The 20,258-nt window shown below is 39.3% G+C and overlaps 1 protein-coding gene across 18 annotated transcripts in view; it reads left to right on the top strand.

Annotated features, from left to right (window-relative positions):
• The window catches only part of ADD3 (adducin 3), a 112,343-nt gene that overhangs the window by 54,142 nt on the left and 37,943 nt on the right, over positions 1 to 20,258 (top strand). Inside the window, exon 1 of one of the 18 annotated variants that reach the window (XM_021295862.2) lies at positions 8,984 to 9,110. The exons of the other annotated variants lie outside the window; for them this stretch is intronic. The gene's annotated coding sequence lies outside the window, so the exon portion shown is untranslated. Of the gene's footprint in view, positions 1 to 8,983; positions 9,111 to 20,258 lie in introns of those variants that run through there. 18 annotated transcript variants of the gene reach the window in all.

Raw genomic sequence — 20,258 nt, 5'->3', positions numbered from 1 at the left:
GAAACAGTCAGGGTCCCACAGACCAGCAGGTCTGTACAGACGAGTTGGTATGTGTGACTGGAAACAAATAAAAACCACAGAATTGTAAACGTGCACATACATTGTTTATCTCGTGTTTGGAGAACAGCGCACATGTACATTTCAAATAGGTGGTATTTAGCCTTATGGTGGACATGCAGTTAATGGGGTCACTTCTTTTTCCTCCTCTTCAGTTTGCAGAAATGGAAATGAAATGTAATTTAATTCAAATGTAAAATGCAAAAAAAGCAATTATTTGTTCTATAATTATGTAACATTGTGAAGACTATACTTAATAAGTAGAAACAGTATTACTATACCACTGTGTAACCTTTTGTTAAATTGGATGAATGTCAATAAAGAATTAGATCATAAGAAGCAGTGGGCTGAAATTAACTGTGTTGCAGCAAGCACACTAAATGTCTGTGGTCAAAATCTGTGACTGCCAACATACATTAATTTAGATGTGAATATTTGGTCAGCTTTGGTCAGGTTCTGACCACAAGATGCAGGTAGAGCTTTGTTTGTGGCAGATGTGCTGTGGTTAATAAGTCACCTCCTATGAAACCTGCCCAGTCTGAATTTTCTCTTGTCTTCGGATGTGATTGGCACACACCAGACTGGATGGATGTGGCTCTTTTTTTATTGCTAGTGACGCACAAATCATGATAAGAGGATACAAACCAAGTAAGGTGTAGTGTCTTCTGTGCATCAGACACAAAAGTTCAGGAAAAAAGGTGCTTTGAACTAATAGTGGGTTCTTGCGAGTTATTCCATAGGTACAGCCTCTTTAAAGTGTCTGACTTTGTATGTGGATTGAATATATTTTAAGTTTCTTCAGTGTAAAAAGTTAACATTGGAATTGAACTCTTTTTTTCTTCTCAAGAGTTGATCATAAGTGTGTGAATTTATGAACTGAAGAGGAAATGGGCATTTTATGAACTTCACATTTTCTGCAAAAGAGTAAAAGACCTGATGAAGACAAAGTATTTTGTACAATTTTGCAATGACATCTCCCTCGAAGGAGTGAACAGTTGCACAAAGCAATAAGGCTGTGTGCTCTGAGGATTTTTTTTAGCTACTTTTCCTAAGCAGGAAGAACTTGCATTTGACCAGTTGTGCATAAAGTTGCTGATGACCTGTGAATGTTTGAAAAGATAAGAAACTGGGGAAAAAAAAAACCTCAACACTGATCTTTGTTTAAAAAAAAAAAAAAAGTTAATACCTTAATGATGGTGGGATAGCTTTGAAGTGAAACCGATTTATTTGGCTGCCAGCTGAAAGGTCTTCTGCATCTGTCAGCTGTGTACTGGTTTTATACCAAGGAATCATAAGATGAGGAAAGGCTACCAAAGAGGTCAGGTTGCCTCTTTGACCTAATCTGTCCTTCAGGTTTTGGGGAGGTGAGCTGTAGATAATTTTATGCTATTCTCTTTAAAACATAAAGTTTGCACCATTGTTATTTTGCAGACTTGTGTCATATGGAAGAAAGCATATGTTCGTAGGTGGGTGCTGATAAGCTTGCATGATCTAGAAAAGTATTCAAAAATCCTTTCATCTTCACCATAACTTATGATGTTGCATTTTTGCCATGAATCGTGCCCCAGAAGATCTAGCTGTGGTGTATGGAGGCGAGTTTAAATTAGCTTTTACCAAACAGACTTCAGGTCAGCTGTAAACTCCGTATTGCAGTGAGTTTAGCAAGGTGCTTGTAGCAGGCTGGTGGATGTGAGGGGTTTGTCGTTGCTTTAACTCAGCTTTCAACATGGACTGTTAAAGAATTTCTAGTATAAAGGAGTACTTTGCTTGTTTACGTGTCATGATAATATTGAAATGTGAAGACTTCAGTACCATGTTGAGGTCCAGAAGTGTGAGGTGTATAATGCATTTGCTCACTTGGCTCATCTGTTTTTCTTGAGAGCAATAGTAAAATACAGAAGACAATCTTTGAAATGTACATTAGCTCCAAGCATTTACTGGGAATAGGAAGGAAAGCATTCTAGTTGCTTTAAAAATCCTTTATGGAACTCACTAAACACGACTTCTGCTTAAACTTGTTTGCTTTGTAGTAGTCTCCATGGATGTTTGTTTTCCTAATCAAGTAAATTTGTATTTTGATCACAAACCCAAGAAAATCTAAATCTACTCCTCCCCTCACTTTTCCTCCTACTCTCTTCCCTGCATGTTGACAGGGTTTTTTATTTATATATTTTTAAGGAATCATGTGTATTTTCACTTAATGTTTGTTATGTTAGCAGTTCCTGCACTTGGTATTCTGAAAGCTTGTTTGTGCCTGGTGACATTTTCTCACAGCATATTTTAGTCTACATTCACACCACTGTTGCCAGATTTCAGCATTTGATTGGTACCGCTAGGTACTCGTTTTCTACCGTGTTGTGCTGCAGTGCAGAAAAAGTGTGTAACATGGCTTGTTGACTGGAGCAATGGAAAAGACCCTTTTCCTCTGAAGATAGTGAGATGCATAGAAAAAACGCATGCCAAAAGGTGCTGTCGGGCTGTGCAAGTTGCAGGAGTTTAACGAGTAGGCCACCGTTTGCCCTTGGTATTTAAAACAGCAAAGTGATCTCTTGCTATGTGTTTCCTCAGTCTTGCATGTAGCTTGCAAGTGTTTAGAGCAGCATGAGTCTTGCGTAACCTGATGTCAGCTATGGAGATGTCTGCTTGTGAATTATGTGCCTATGTTGCAATCACTGTAAGTCTACAGTGCAGGCGATGAAGTCTAGAAAATTATTCACTTCATCCTAGAGTGAGACTTTAATTAGACAATTAATTCAAATGTTATGTAAATATTTAAAGTTAGGCAAAAAGAATAGCACTCTAGGACCTAATGAATTCCTGAACATAAACGTTGAATGTGAAAATGTTAAGTTTCAGTAGTTCATACATTATATGAATGATAAATGAAAACTATTACTTTAGGGCTTAGGAATTTTCCTTCCAGACTGGGAGCTTTTAGATGTTGGGCAATTTTGTTCCTGATTCAAATTCCAGAGAGAAAAACTGAAGTCATCCCAAGTAACTCACAGGTTATTTACCAATTAAGTATTAAATTTGGTAATTCACCCACTAAACTCCTCTTGCAAGTTCAGGTAATGCTATTTATCCTTACCCATTATGTAATGCAAGTAATTTTAGACACTGTCAAGCACCTTCCATATTTCAGTAATTAATCCAAGGTGTGCGATATGTATTGGCTGTTCATTTGTGCAGGTCCTTTCTCCGCAGGAGTAAATGCAACTTCCTGAATGTGGAAACTGGGGGATTTTCTAAACCCCTTTTACATTCTTTTAGTGCTGAATTCTTTTGCTGTGCAGCAAATCTGAGAACTATGTACCACTTAAAACCTCACTACTGCCCTCACCCGTGAGTCTATTTTAGGATATGTAAGTGGTACACAGGCTTGCAACCCTTTCTTTGTGTGAATTTTAGCCTTAGTCACTTAAATTAATCTTCAGCTTGAAGCATCATGCCTAAATTTAAATGGTAAATCCTTAAGAGCAGAAGAATCATGGTATTTATTTCTGGGACACGTCTTCCATGCTTTTGTGTTGCATAGATCCTGGATAGGTTTGCTGCACAAGCAATGATTTTGCTCTGGAGAAAAATAAAGAAGAAACTAGTCAGCAATGGCTATGTTTAGTCAGCCAGTTGGCACACATACACCTGCAAGATTCACTTGAATGATTTATTTTGTAGTGCTCACCTGAGATTTACTGATGCAGTGAAACTTACTCTGTTGTCATTTTATCATCTATCAGTATTTTTCACAGCCTTCTATCAAAATGTGACTGAAAACTGAGACGGAGAAGCAGTCTTGAAATCAATAACTGCTGATTTAATACCCCTTCTAATAAGTATGGGTGGAGTGACAGTCATTTTATCTGTAGTTTGCTGAAATATCTTAGGTTTTGAGGTAGGTTTAATCAAGCCTTTCATCCTTCTGGGAATTTTAGATTAAAAATTCCTTTTTGTTTTGGTGTTCAAATAGTTTTGCTTTGTTTTGTCCAATATTTAGGCTAAGTAATATATAAGTAATATATATTATGATTGTTTGTTTGTATTGCAGCCCTTCATGCGAAAAGAACTAACAACCTTGGAGCGCTGGCCTGTGTGCCTTGGAGGTGGTGGGACTGCTCAGTGCAGCTCAGCTGTGTCCCTTGCCTCCCCATCCTTCCCCCTGTGCCTTCTATCTCAAAGTAAAGCTGGATTAATCACATACAGAAACTTTCTGTGTATGCATCTAATATGTGAGAAAGTCGGGTTTTGCTGTGGCAGACAGTAAGTGATGTACAAAAAAAAAAAGCAGCTTGAAGTGAAATTATGGGAAGAATGATGAGTGCGGTTCTTGCTTTCAAAGCAGCAGTAGAACTACTCCTGCAACAGTAGACAGTCTAAAGTGTGCAGTCCTTCTGACTTAAAGAAATTCTGCTGCTTCTGTTTACCCATTGTTGAGTCGTTGGTTCCAAGGGAGTAAAAAGAGAAGGTATTGTAACCAATTCATATAAATTCATACTTTCCAGCCAACCATAAGATTTGGGTTTACTTTCCTTGGGAAACTGTAAATTACCGAAAGACCTCTGCTTTTGTGTTTTCCCCGTGATAATGCTACATGCTTGTGTAGGTATTTCATGGATTATACCAGTCTTCCAGAAGCATAGGTCTAATCTTTAATGGTCTATATTTAAAAAGGTAATGTTTAGATATCTCATCAATCTTGTTTGCTAAAACAATATTGTTCTCACTTTAGTTTCATTACTATATGGACACAGTATCAATCTTATTTCTGCAGAGTGTTTTTCTTTCCACACACTGGGACGCAAGCCTGTAGTTTTAGCAGGCTTTATTTATTCAGCAAAATACACAAGACGGTACTTCAGCGTGCCTTTTTGTAGTGGGAATAGCTCTTCTATATTTACTTCTTACCTTAGGTACTGGTCTTGAAAATTGTCAAGTGCAAATATTTTGTTATTATTGTTATTATTCTGAATACCTGTACAGTTTGAGCTGTTGCCTCTGGTTGAGTGATCCAGCAAGTCAAAAGGTGACCTGCTGCTACTAAAGATCAAAGGAGCTCTTTGTAACTGGTGGTGGTGCAGCTGAAGAAAAAATGGTAGTAATATATATCAGAAGAGGCTTGCTGTGTGTGGCTTTACCCAGCAATAAGGTATCCATATGGATAATTTGGAATTTTTAAATGGGTTGAGGAAGGAAAAAATACACATTTTTGTTTTTTAAATATGTTACAGGAAAAATATGAACTTTGCATGTAGCTTTGAGTTTTTTCTAGAGTGGGATGATATTTCCAGGTGCTTGGCAGGGCAGGGTTTATAGATGCTACCGATAGCATGTTCCTCTTGTTCATATATACTCGATGCCTTTCCTGAAGTCCTAAGTGTGGCTTTAGAGGATTGTATGCATAGGAAAGACTCTAAAGAGCTGAATTCTGCCTTAAGTTCTGGAGCTTCAGGGCTGCAAGTATTGGTAAGATTCCTTAGCAAGAAGTAGTAATTACTTAGCAGTAAGTCTTACTCTAGTGTACATGGAGCCAAGTCCCCAGCAACTTCATTGTGAAAGCGCTGATCTTAAGTAACGGTAACAAATTTTGTGAAGTGCCCCCAAATCTACCTGTTTGGCATCAGTCAAGGTAAAAACATCTTGCAGAGCTGATATAGACACAAGGGTCTCTGCGACTGTCCCACCTGGCCTCTGACAGTGACAATCGTGTCTGTCCTGCGCGCTAAGCCTGGCTTTGCCAGCAGCTCCCCATCCCGTCCCCCTCCCCCTGCCCTCTCCCCCAGATAGCTTTATCCTCATCACACACAGCTTGCTGGTCTGGATTTCATTTCTTCTTGTCCAGCTCCATGCGATCCTGCGCACATTCCTAACGCGTTACCCACAGCCCGTGTCTCTGAAAGCGCCGTATCAGCTTTCAGTGGCAAAAGCTCAGAGAGGAAACAGTCCAGTTCCTCCATGAGCAAACAGCTGGGCAGTTGTGGATGGAATTAATTGCTGATATACACTGGCTGTGTTTTCCTTCTGTTGTCATTTCCTTTGCAGCTGTGAAAGGCAAGTTTTTTAGGCTTTGAAAATAGCACAGACCTCAGCGGTAGTGGTGCAAAAGTACTGAAATATGTCCACTTATTAGGATTTGCATACAAAATAAAACCTCTTCTAAGCTGTAACAACTAGCATTGTTGATGTTGGTATAAGTATTTTCTGACTTTGGATTTCTAGCTTGGAAAAAAAATCTGTTAGGAGGAGATTTGGCTTTCTGAAAGCAAGTTAGTGTTTTCTGAAAATAGGCCTCTGAAGTTGAGCGTTGACAGTAATCCATTCTGAAAATGGTTGTCTTCATCTCTAGTCTTGGAGCTATTATACCAAATGGACTGATGCTGCTTTCGCCAAAAGTGAAACAGTGAAGTTGCTGAAAGTTGTGTTCCAGGCCAGCAGTTATGGGAAATTTATCACAGAGTTGGAAAATACGCATGTTATCAACAGGGCTGCATGTCTGCCTGAGGCTTCACCCAGCCCATAACAATGCGAAAACAAACCACCCATCACAAATCAAAAACTGCTGTCAAAAGTACATTCTGAGCGCTAATGATTTCAGAAGCTGCAGCTTGCTGGTTTTAGTTGTAAAATCACTGGAAAAACATGTAGTGTCTGTTGTCGAAGATAATATTTTTCTAGCTTCCACCCTGTAAATCCCACAGATATTTATTCCCTTGTTTACTAAATTGTTCTAAATGCACTTTTTTTAATGGAAATTGTTAGGCTTCCCCTACTAACAGGTTTGTGCTGTCATGCAGTTTAGTCAGGGGACCATCTATAAGCTCTTTTGCTAAAATATCTACAAATATCCTAAGGATTTTACTGATACACAGTAATTGCGTATTGTATGTTTATAAATAGTCTGATTCATAGAACTGATTGTTAGTTTAAACAGATGCTAGATATTTTTTTGTTGTTTTAAGACCTGGTCCTAATAACTATAATAAATGAAATTGTACAATTATGCTGAAAATGTCTCCACCAGCTTGTGTTGTGCAATTCTTTCTACCACAACATGAGTATTTCAAAGGTCCCACTGAAACCAGGGCCATTATTTATACTGTGCAGAGTGAGGAAGGGTTGACAGACCAAGGTCTTAAAATAAATAAATAAATAAACAGAAACATAAAAAAACCCAAAACAACACCAAAAAACCCTAGAAAATTAAATAAGAAGTTACACAACTCTTGAAAGCAGCCAGGCTTTCAGTCACAGCATTCACATCAGCCAAGCTCCGGCAGAGGCGGCTGCAGAGACGTGTGTCACTCTATGTGCAGCAGATACAAAAGAGTGCATCCTCGTCGGGCCATTCATGAAAGGGATTTCTGCTGTGAACTTGCATCTGTCAGGGCTAATAGTGCGCAAGGAGACACCAAACCAAGCCCGGCTCACGTGGCACGCAGGAAGTTCAGCTGTAGTAACTCAATTGTAAATCTGAGCCAGAGAGTCAAGTATGCTTGAACCGTGGCTGTTACTCAAAGAATAAAGGCTGATTCTTTCAAAGGCTTCTAGTTTTTATAGCTATACAAAAGTTGTCATATGTTATACATATGTATATATGTGTGTGTATATATATGTATGTTCATATTTTATTTTAAATATACATGTATCATAGGCACCCTGTCCTGTATATGTCATGCTGAGTACTTTTTTGGCAGGTAGCAGAAGTTATGGAAACAATTAAAATTCCTGTGCATCATTGGATGACTTATTTGTTTGGAAGCGTGGGTGGTGTTTGAGGAAGGACAAAAAAAAGGCAGATCTGTACTTTAAAATTGAAGTGTAAAACCTTTCTGGTGTGTTTTACCATATCTTTTCGTCAGTTTGTTTTGACAGAATGGTCTGAATATCAGAAACACAGTTCTGGGTTTTGTACTCTGGTATATCTTATTAGTAAATATTTAAGAAATTCTAGAACTCCAGTTGTTTTTATGGCCAGTAATCAACTGTGTCCATTTTAAGGCACTAAACAATGCGTGAGAACAGGGCTCTTAACTGCACCAGAGTGCAAGAAGGTGTTAAAGTTTAGAAACTGGTTGCTTTCTGCTCTGGCTTTACGCTATTTCTTACTTCACTTGAATCTAGTGCCTGTCGGGCTGAAAGATTAAAAGTGGCAAAAAACCCAACCGTTTTTTTAGAACTGATATAGTAGCTGGGCAATCTAATTTTATCCAGCAGTGAATATCTTGATCTGCATTTTCCTATGGGTTACGTGACAGGTTGGTGGCATGATTTGCTTTGCAAACCTGTAAATGAGTTCATGTTTGTGAATCTTGTAGCTGTGGTTTCTTACTCCACCCTTTTCTCATGAATAAACCTAAAAAATATTTAGGACAAGATTTCTCTGGACTCACCACATCTGATGATATCTTTTTCAGCTATGGTCTTTGTATACATGTACTTCTAAAACAATTGGGAGGTGTGGTGCAATGTGCTTCCTTGGAGGGAGGAACGAACCCTGTTAGTAAAGATTACTAATTCTGTGAGAAGAGTCAACCACACAAAATGCTAATGCTGTAGCTGGGAGGAGTCTGTGGCTTTGGTTCTTAACTCCCTCAGCTTTTGCCAGTGACTTGAAGCCGAGAAGTGTTTGGTCAGTTATTGTGAAACATCAAAAAGATGTTTGTCTTCCTGACAACTACGTATCTCAACGTACTAAAAAGTTCAGTGTCTTAATCAACTACTCAACTTGCTACATGAATTTCATGTAATTAATAAATATTTCAGATTGTTCTGTGTGTGACTTACAAGCCGTAGCTGACTAATCAGATACACGATTTGGCAGCACTAAAGCTCGAGACATCGTTGCGTGAACTTTGTGTAAGAGTGGGTTCATTCAATAAAAATAAAAGAGGCATTTAAAGAGCCTTTTATTCCTGTCATAAAGATGCTTTGTGCTATTGCCGTTGTGTATTTGACAGAATGGCTGGGGATGGATGCTGCAGAAAGTTGTCTTGTATTTTGATTGTCTTCTGTTTCGGGCTTGCATGATTTTTATCGTCAATGTCGTGACATGACTGGTGAGTTTACAATTTCTGTGTTTGAATGGGGTTTTCCAGTGTAGTTAGTATGTGTGTTATCCATAAATCAGTTACCTCTTTGCCTTAGTTCTGTATATTACATTTTTTTGAGGAATATGTGATCTGATTTTGCTTCTGCTTAAGTCAAGGAGAAGGCTAGCTTCGTTAAAACTGGGCTCAGAGTTTAGAGTATATGTTGGCAGCTACAGTGAGAACAACCACACCAGGCCCAGGGCTGATTCTGCTGTGGTGCAGTACCACAATTCGCTCTACTGGCCTTAAAGGTTTAATTTTTAGTTCTATGAAATAGAATAAAGCAAATATATTTGGTTTTGTGGTTGGGTTTGGTTGTTTTGTTTGTTGGTTTGGGGTTTGTTTATTTGTTTTTACAGCTGCATACGAATAGATAGGTAATCTTGATTGAATTGGAAAATATACTTTAACACGTGGATCTGAAATGCAGCACAGCACTGGTCATACAGCTACAGCACTTGTTGCACTGTGGTTCCCTGTCTCAGTTTATTGTATCAAACTAGTTCAACTTCTGTAGGTATGTGTGCTGATGGACTTTTATCGTGTGTATAAACTGTTGCAGACTAGATATTCTTCTGTATTAGTCATTGCAGAGTGAGATAAGCTATAACAGAATGTGTGAAGCAGCCTTCATTAATATATACTATAATAGCATTGAATATCTTGGATTACATCAGATCAATTTTTATTTTTTTATGATAAACACATGACCAACTATTTTTAAACTGCTATGAAATTCAATTTGATGGTGACCAAAATAAAACCATCACCCTCCCTGCTCCCCCCCCCCCCCCCCCCAAAAAAAGGCAAGACACCCAAGTATTTTAAAATACATAAAGTTGAACTGGGGAGAAAAGGTGAAGAAAAAGCTTCTAACTTTCAGTAGATTAATCATACTTTCAAGATCTGGAATTAAGGTTTTTCTTAAACGCAGTTTTGAGATATGCAGTATTAATCTGGAAGTTTTGTGAGGTCATGCAGAGCTTAGCCTACAAGTCAGATATTCTGTTCTGGCATTAGGGTTTTTTTTGCATTGTTTCCACAATCTGGCATTCCACTCCATTTCCTCGCCTCGCTGAGCACTCAAAGGGACATAAATTGACAGAACTAGATTTTTCTGACTGGTGCAAGGGAAGCAGCGTGAAAGATAAACTTTAACCTATCATCCTGTCAACAGATTTGCATTGTTACAGAAGTAAGAATTTATGCACCATGGAGTCAAGAATAGTATAAAGTGATAACACATTCAGATAAAAAGAAAGTGCGTATTTGGAGTTATGTTTTTCAGCCTAAAAATAGGAGCTGATTTGCTTTTCCGTAATTTTGCCATAAGAAAAGTTCTGAATATTTTCACTGGCCTAAAGCAGGGAAGTGCTAACTATGATAAAAGTTGAACAAATTAATGGTCAGATTCTGAAGGAATTTGGCCAGTTGCTGTAGTTTTGGGGTGGCTAACCTTTCCCTTAGCGGTCTATACTGTGTCTGCAGCATGCCACAGTTCAGTTATGCAACCTTGGGAAATTTCTCTCCCACTGAATGCACTCATCTTTTATTAAGGCTAATGGGAGTCATGTGTTCGTGTCAGCGGGAAAGCAGACCCTTACAAATCTTTCTGGTAGATTTGGTGGAAACAGAGCTCACGTTCATTATTGCTGTGTTCTGGGCAGACGGATGTCTCATTAGTGGGACATTAATGATGTTCAGTGCACTTCTTTACTGGACAATAGGATGTGGTGAAAATATAAAATTACTGACTTCTCAATCTTATAATTTTCTGCATCATTGGAATATTTTCTGTCTATGTCCATTCTCCCATACCATTACCTGAGCATTAGTACCTGTAGCGTGGTGGATGTGACACTGTGACACTGGGGGTGCTCCAACCCCACCGCCGTGGCTCCCTGCTCCTGGGAAACTTAACCACAGCTCAGTAGCAGCCACTGTACTTACAATCCTTCTACAATTTAGGGCAGGGAGCAGATGATAAACATTGATCAGGTAGGAGCCTAACTTTAGCTGTGGGACTGTCAATTTAGTATCTTTATAGCGTGGAGACAGTTGTGCATGGATTGGCAGGGAAGGGCCCGTGGGCGGTGATGGGCAAGAGCCACACCGCCGCTTCACTGAGCAGATGTTCCTGCAACCCACCCGCTAACAAAACCAAACCCACTGTCTCCCTGCCGAGTCGTGGGGCTGGCTGGCCCCTGTGAAGCCAAACCCTTGGCTGACGTCCTGCAACACACGGTGGGAATTCGCTTCCCCTCAGGAAACGCCGGCTTTTTTGGTGTTTTATCTTGCAGAGGCAACTCAAGAGAACAATGGGCTATTAGAACGTTAGAACAACGGGGCTGCGGCTGACCTCCTCATTACTTCATTGTACTGGCGAAGCTAAAAGGGAGAGGTTTACCGCCCTCAGAGCTAATTTGGTGGCCGCTGCGTGGGGGCCTGAGCTGGTGGTGGTTGTGAAGTGAGGATGGCCATGAGGGAGCTTGGAGCTTCTCCTTAGGGCTGTCCCTTGTGAAGGGGAAATAAACAAACATAGAAACAGAGTGTTGGCAAAATAAGTGTTTTGTTTGTGTTTTTTTTTTTTTTTCTTCCTGTTACAAAATCTATCTTCCTTCATTCTACAGCTTTTAAGACAAAGCAATTACATCATTGATTTTTGTCACTGTGACTGTGGAAGCATCTGAAAATGGCTGAATTGCAGGTGGGCTGTCCAGTCACAAGCAAAAAGGTGCCAACCTCCCCAGTTCTACATAGAAGGGGACAGGCAGGCTGTCACCCTCCATGCAGAGTCTGCTGACCTGATTTTATCTTGAACATGCAGCCTTTGGAGCTGTTGTTCTTCCTGAGACTGTGCACATCTGTAAGCAATTAGATAAATTATGTCATTGATATCTCAGAAATTAGGATCAAACTTGCTGTGCTAGGAATTTGTTTCAGAATAAGGATACAGGGGAATGCTTTAATCTACAAACAAAGTACACTTCAGCTATATGTGCCATTAGTCTTAAAGGTGCACTTTTATTATCAGCACTCTTATTTCAATGCTGGTAAAATATGCAGAGCTGCAGAGTAGACATATATTTTTGAGAAAAGTTAGATGGGACACAACATTCAGGTGTTTGCCTGTAGCTCCTCCTTTGCAAAATGGAGACTAGTTTCTTAGTCCCTCAGCTTTCATTGCACACATACCCTTAACAACAAAAAGAAACCAGACTTCCTGATGACATTTCATACTGTCTTGGGTAGAATTTTCCTGCCTCTGGGACTGGAGGAGGAGCCCATCCAGTATGTGAGTTATTTGTAGATCAGTTGTTTGGTTTTTTTCCAAGATGAGAAACAACAAGGTGTTGAAACAACTTTTCTCTTCTGGACTGGTGTATCTGTCACATGCTGAGAATTTTATGTATATTTTTTAATGTTTTTCTGAAAATATGTAATAAAGAAGAATCATGGCATCCTCTTTCTTGGGCAGTTGCCTCCTCATTATGTAAATGTATTCCCCAGCACCCTGACTGGAAGCCTCCCAGTGAGTGCCCTCACCCTGCAGCTCTTGCGTTGCATCTGAGGGTCCAGTGCTGGAGACTTTGCCATCAGTTTGACGGGAACAAGAAATGGGTTCTCCATGCAGGAAGAAATATTTAATAGTTAGGATGTGTACCCTTTTTAAAAATGTTGTGGGTTTTTTTTACCAGTTGAGGAAAACCAAGCGATGGCAGCAGCTGTGCCATGTGAGTGAGTGTGTCATGAGCCTGCTGGGGAGGGCATAGTGAAGGGCATTATTCTGCCAGGAGGTTGGCACTGGCCATGGCCCTCCAGAGTTGCCACAAAGGATTTGCTGTTCAACATCTAATGCAACAAGCACATTCATATGTTTGCAGAGGGTATCCATGGAAACTGTGTAAACTGTGATGCTAGCAGACAGAGGCAAAGGTTATACTATTGTAGAGGCTCTTTTGTATTCTCTTTAAATGTTTCAGAGCAGCTATATTTCTTAACTGATACTCTGAGCCTATGCAACAATTTGTGCTGATTTTTGTAGTGGTTTTTTTTGGGGGGTTTGTGGAGGGGTTTTTTTGACCTAGCATTTGTCATGGTTGTACTGAGGATGTCAGATGTGCTGCAAGAATAACAATGAAGATGTGGGTTTGTGGTATTTGTTTGCTGTTGTTTACATAGAGTCACTTGAATATCATTATCTGCATATCTTTTTGTTAGTGATAAGGATGCAGTTGGAAATGGAAGAACACAGCATAAAAGAAAAAAAAGTCAAGCTACTCTTCCTCTACAAGTACAATTCCCAATTCTGCTGAGTGCTTCTATTGCTCAGGGACAACTAACTCTTTTCGGGTCATCATTCACCAGCACTTGGGGAATTTTGAATGCTCATCTCCTCTCAGAAGTATGAACTTGTGGTATTTATCGACACCACTTTTAACGTTGGTTAGGCCTTTGGCACTCGTTGAGAGTTTATGCTCTTTTAATACTACAAATTTAAATTTCCAAACATATCTATTGCTTTGATCATGTTTCAGGAAGTACTATCACCACAGGCACAAACACTGCTTATTATTAAAAGAGAAATATTGGCTCTTCTATATGATTATCCAAGTTCCCATTTGACTGTGTTTGCAAAATTGTGCTTGTTCATAGGTTGAACATCATTCTCATGGGAGTTTTTCTTAAATGACTCAACTCAGGTCTGTGCTTGTGTCTGGGCTCATGCTGCAAGTCAGTGAGAGGTCCAGGTACCTTCATCTGATGCTCTTTGAAAATCAGACCTCACCTTTTGAACCTGTTGGTTACTTCAAGCCAGGTTTGGTACAAGGGTAAAAAATAATTAGTTTATGCATTACAAAAGTTGATATCTGGTTAGAAGAGAAAGATGTAGGATTTTGATGCTGAAGTTGAGCAAAGTCTGATATAAGTGTACATAATTAATTGAACTCATGACCAAGTTTGCAGAACCAAAGATGATTTAAATTCTCAATTTTAAAATGTTTTATACCTTGCTGGGAAAAGTGGAAAAACCTCTTTAAGTGTATAAGATGTTCCCATCTAATATGGAGAATTAACTTAGAGGCATTAGTTGCATTTCCAAGTGATATAGTTTTGAAAGCATTCACGGTTGTGCTGTCAGAATACACAAAGCAGCACTTTGTAAGTACTTTTTATGTACGTCCCATACAAGGATGAAACAGCTGCCTTGGAGTACTCACTGTTTCTAATATAGAATGGAAATGTGAAAGGCAGCGTTAGCTCAGGAGAGCTGTTGAGTGACTTTTGGGCAGCCAGGCATGACCAGAGCCTGCTGCGCTGTGCCAGAGGGGCCAGGAAGGGATGCATTTGTTTGTTTACTTGTTTATCTTTTGCTATTTCATGTTTGGTTATTTACATATCAGATATATAATTATTAAAAGCTTTGTATCCAGTGCCTCATTAATGTGACAGTTAAAAATAATTTCAAAAAAATTAACCAGTTGAGAAAGATCTGTCCATTTTGGTCTTCTAGTCCAACGTCAGCTGATTACAAAAACCACTTTGACTACAACATGAAAATAAACATGATAGACATAACAAAACCATATCTTCAGGTTTCATATAGCGTTATTGTATAATTGCACTCTGTGGGGGACAGGGGTTGTGCACCAGGTAGGAGTGGGTTTTATTATGAATTCCAGCTTTCTGAATTTGAATCTAGATGTCTTAAGAAAAAGTCTGTTCATATAGCACAAAACTTAGCATGTGTTTCATCACTTTTTCTGACTGCTTAGCAGTACAAACTCTAATCAGTTTTGATAATTTATCACAGAGAGAGAACACAATGCTGATGAGGCAGGAGTCAAAATCCCATGGCAATTTGCCAGAGGATTTAAAAGAACAAAACAAAAAAACCCACAGCAACCCACAAATGGCATCTTAAATGCTTGTTCCAATACTGGAAGCATCACTCAATAATTAACATAAAAAAATAGAAATCTGGTTATCTCCCTGCCCAAAGTAATGCAATAAATTAGCAAATTAGAACAATGCTTCTTAAAAAATAAATAAAGAAATAAAATAAAAAAATTGAAATACTGCCCAAGTCCAAAAGCAGCATCCACTGCTACTCCTTCAGGAGCCTTTGAGACCAGAGTCCTGAGACCAGCTTTGTCCTGCACATTCCTTTTCCTTTTTGGATTAGGAAATGAGCTCCAAAAACAATGTGGTTCATCTGCATCCCCGCTGTGGCAAATGCAGAGCTCTGGCTGCCATGGGTTGGTGTTGTCCATTCCAACCCCTCTGTGGAACTGTCATAAATGAGCCTTTGGCAGGAGCCTTATCACCTGTTATTCAGCACTTTATTAATCAAGTTTTGTGGTGTTTTTTGACATATTATTACATTAATACAGAGATCCTTAATTCTGGCAATGCTAGGTTGTCACAGATGTCTTAAAAAAAATAATCCAACACAGAAGTGAACAAGATAACTGAAAGCCGCAGAAAAGGTGCAATTTACTTTCACTCATTGAGCAGATATAACCTGTGTAGTGTTAGATGATTTTTTCTGTCATCAGTCATTTTGTTATGGTATAAACAGAATTACCATGTTTACCTAGGATGATTTCCAAGAGTTATTCAAAAGTAATAATCAACAGAGCTCAGAACACAATGTCAGTTTTACAGCAATTGTTAATTAATTCTTAGAGCGTTTGATTTTGATTCATAATGATGTAATTGAGAGAAAAATTTATCTCCACATCTCTCTCCACTCAGACTCTGAACTCCAGCCCATGGGTAACATGTCTGATACTTATGTTCAATATAAACATAAGCAGGCTTAATTGCAAACAGGCAAATACCATTTTCAGGCCAGGTTTATAAATGAGCTTTGGAAATACAAATAACTTTTATGTTATTTTATGATTTTTTTGTCATAAAACATTAAATTGAAAAGGTTTTATGTAAGAGGCAGATTCATCTAATATGTTTGTTGGCTTCAGAATATTCTTGAAATTACAAACAAACAAAAAAAACTCAGAAGTCTTGAGGGAGAGTCTTTCATGTTACGTGAGTGACTGATCAAAGGCTGCACGTGCCTTCAAAATTATAACTGCTGTCTTTGCAACTGGACTTCTGAGTCACTGGTGCTGCAACTCATTCAAGTGCTGGGTTTGTTTCTCCTCTAAGAGAACTCATGGAGAAGCTTTTCTTCATTTGCATGATGATGCTTTAGTAGAAAGTGAAGGTCTCTTGAAGCTGTCTGGTTGATCGGGTGTGTTTGTGCCACCTTGGCTGCCAGGAAAGTCTGTCCTCTGTACCTTGGACCGGCTTCTCTTCAGACATGAAAATCTGCCAGTTTTATTTATGCTTCATGCAACTGCTTAGGACAAAAGAGAGGATAATTTAAATCTCGAGGAGAAGTGTTCAATGTCATGCTGGTTTTACACTCTAGAAACATCCACTGCAGATGTTGGCAAGTTCCCAGGATTTTGTGCAGCATGCCGGGATGCATCTGTGCTCTGCGTCACTGGAGCAGTCTGTTGTGGAGTGTCTTATTTTATCCAGACTTTCAGTGCTTAAAGGTGATGATGGAGGAGGAGAATGATGGTATAAAAGTAGATAATTGCTTGCTTGTACTGAAAAATAATAGTAACCTAATTATGAAATACTTATAAATTTTGCTTTTGGCTTTAAAAAAAACCTAATCTTTCTACTGTGCTTGATGCTGATTCACCATACCCCTCACTGTGTGTCCTACCAAAGCTCTTGTTAGTAAATCTTCTGCACGTGTTCAGCGATGTCTGCTGCTCTCCGTTCAGTGCTGTTCTTGAGTTCAAAATGATCCGCTGACTTCAGACTGGTGTGCTTGAAATTCAGTGGAGTAATTTTCCATTCCTGAAGGTGTGGAAGACCTTTGGCTTTCTGAATCTCATTTGCTTTTCTAGTACCACGAGCAAAGGATGGTAGAGAAGAGAAACAGGTCAAATGCAACTCAAGTCAATTGAGATAAATGTACATATTTATATAGGTTAAACTTTGACTGCAAATTAAACTTTTTGTATTTATTAGTTAGGTAGTTGGTTGGGATTTTGAAATTATGTTTAAGCAAGCTGAAGATAATACTAACAATGTAGATAAACACAAAAACAGTGTTGCTGTACCACTGTAAATCCTGGGGATTTCCCTGTGAAGGATAATTAAAGCAATGTGCTTTGAACACAGCTAATTAAGTAGCTGCCTTTTAAACTTTCAAGAAGGGAGTGCCTGGCTGCCCCCTGAACTTCCATGTGGCCTTTCTCTGCTCCATACTTTCCCTTGTCCTCCTTTCCCAAATTATTTTTAACCCTGATCTCTGTGTATCCAGTTTAGACACTCGCTTCACAGAGAGGTGTGCTGACCCAGCCAGGGGATGGCATTTTGGGAGGTGGGGAGCTGAAACAAGTGGGCTGAGAGGGGCAGGATTGCCTCAAGCCAGCCAGGAAAGCACAAAAACTGTAGCATAAGGTATACTTAAGTCCTCTAAAGACAGTAATTTTATATGTATTAGGTTTGGGACCATAACCTCAATCAAATTCTGCATGTTTGTTGACTTTTCTCATGTTATGTTTTAACATACATTAACATTTATGTTTGCAAATGGACCAAGGAGGAGAAAAATGCCCCATATGTTAAGGCAAAACTATTTCTGGTTATGGATGAAAAAGCAAAATCCTTTGGAGACTTGAATGAGGTGGGAAAAGACCCTGTCAACAAAATTTGGGAATAGGTTTTACAGGTTTTTGTCCCCTATGCCATTGCTTTGCTGATATAAGCTGTTAGAGTCCTACCAATAGATCCTTCCCTGTACATCTCAACTTACAGCAATTTTTTTCTGGAGCATTTACTAGAGTAAATGTGTTGCTTTTTTCTCAATATGCCTGGGGTGCTTTCTGTCAGCAATGTGCCTGCTGCACAGTCAGGCCTGGGCTTGGCTGGCATCATTTGCCACTTTCATTGATCCCTAAAATTACTATTTTTTAAATTACGATTAAAAACCTCAAGACAACATAACCTTCCCACTATGCTTGTTCTTCATATATGGAATCTATAGATGCAATTGTGTTGTTCTGTCTTAAACATTCTTAGTTTATGACTTCATCGTAAATCAGCTTTTTTGAAATGCTGCTGTTTTCTGATTAGTATGAAAATGTATGTACCTGTCAGTAAATTGTTGAAATTCTTTTTTTTGAGAAGATAGACAACTTATTTTAACGTGGTCAGGCTGATATTGGTGTATTAATGTGATTTGTGTTATTGTTCCTTATTTAAAATTATAGTAGGGTGATTCAGAGATCCCAAGATGAACTGGGGGGAATCGTGCAGGGTATGGTGCATGATATAAAGAAGGATACAATTTGTCCTGAAGACTATATGATCAAAGGCCTGGCTCAAGTTCATATTTTCTTCAAGTCTCCAGTTACAAATGTCCCTACTGAGATCAGCTGCTGGCCAGGTTCCCCGTTCCTCGCTTACGAGTTACGGAGGCCGTTGAGCTGCAGTTGTGTATGGTCACTGCATGGCAGTGGTCTTACATGCAGTCTGCACTGAGCTGTCGGTGATGGTAAAGGTCAGGATATGATGTGAAGAGGAGGAACTCCAGGGGTTTGGGCTATAAAAAGATTTGGCTCTGTGCTGCCATGCACGAGATTGGTTGTTCGTTCAAACATTTGTAAAATCCAGCATTTGCCTCGTGTCGATCATTGGGGTTGCCCACCATCGCAGCTTCTGACCCTCCAGCAAAACCCAGGAGGCAGCTGCTTTGGCCATGACATTTCTCGGGAGAATCCAACTGCCATAAATCAAGAAGGCTTTTCGTGTGCCCCGGGATCAATAGGCATTTTCCCTGCTATCCAATGTCATGTGTTGTACCAGTGACCTAGAAGGGCTCTTGCAGATTGCCAGGAGTCCTCGTAACCCTGAGTGGTGCTTCTGCATTGGTGTAAATCAGTGGGATTTTTAAAAATATATATATATTTACATAACAAACTCGTTTCTTCTGCTCCGTAACTCTGTGTAGGTCTCCATGAAGAGTGGAATTGTTTTCCTCGGTATCTGTGCAGTTCAGAGGAAGCCCAAGAAAAAGGTCACCAGAGGAAGCTGGAGGCTTCACATTGCAGGACAGGGAGAGGCAGTGTGTTGCAAAATGTGAAAGGTTTTGACTGCAATCAGCTTGTCCAGTTATGTGTGGGGTTTTTTCTTACATATAAGTTCTTAGTTTCTGTTGCAGAGAAACACAGGTTTCATCTTTTTCAAAGGAATTAGGGAGATTTTTCGGCCATTGCTTGTGTGTGTGGAGGTTTTGTGTTTGCGTACTTTCACAGCTTAATACAGATAAGTACTAACAGAACGTAATCTTTTAATTTGGCTCTCTGCTATCTACTGACTCGTGAAATATTTTTAGGTAACTTAGCCACAAGTGATTATGTAGATAAGCACAGATAAGTCCCTTACTCTCTTTTTCTTTTTTTTTTTAAGTTTTTAATTGTCTTAATGTTGCAATATTTTGGAAAATACTACTTTTTTCATTAGCAACATCCCAGTTATCTCTGGAACTAGATTAATTGAAAATACTGTGCCCGACTCTCCCATTCCAACTTGTGTTCAAGCTGCATCATGAAAACCACAAGTTGAAGCTGCTTTGGTGCTGCAGCATTTGTGTTTCATCAGAATCCTTAAAACTAAAAAAGACAAGTAGTTATTCCTACCAAAAACTGATATTTATGTCTTATGTCTTCATTTCTGGTTTTAAAATAAAACTGAGTTATACATTTGGGCTTAAAGCTCCCTGACATAGGTTTGAGGTGTTCCCTGACATAAGGAGGTGGGATCGGGGGTTTCTGCAAGCGGCATCTGAATTTTTACCCTGGAGCAAAGTGGGAGTGAGAAGAAAAATGTTAAAGAGGGCGAAGTAACTTCATTTCTATCATTGTTTTTCAGTGTGTCTGTGCTTTGTGTGGGAGCAGCTTCTTGCATGTGGCATGGGGAGAGTTTTTCTTTTCCCTGGCAGCTCCTGTAAGTCTCCTTCACTTTCTGCTGCTGTGAGGACATTTCCCGCACAGCAACCTCGCCTTTGATTAGAAGCAGGTTATT

This window comes from Columba livia, chromosome 6 (genome assembly GCF_036013475.1).
Source record: "Columba livia isolate bColLiv1 breed racing homer chromosome 6, bColLiv1.pat.W.v2, whole genome shotgun sequence".
Lineage (NCBI taxonomy): Eukaryota > Metazoa > Chordata > Aves > Columbiformes > Columbidae > Columba > Columba livia.
Note: the sequence above shows the minus strand (reverse complement) of the source record. Positions and strands in the feature narration are given on the sequence as shown.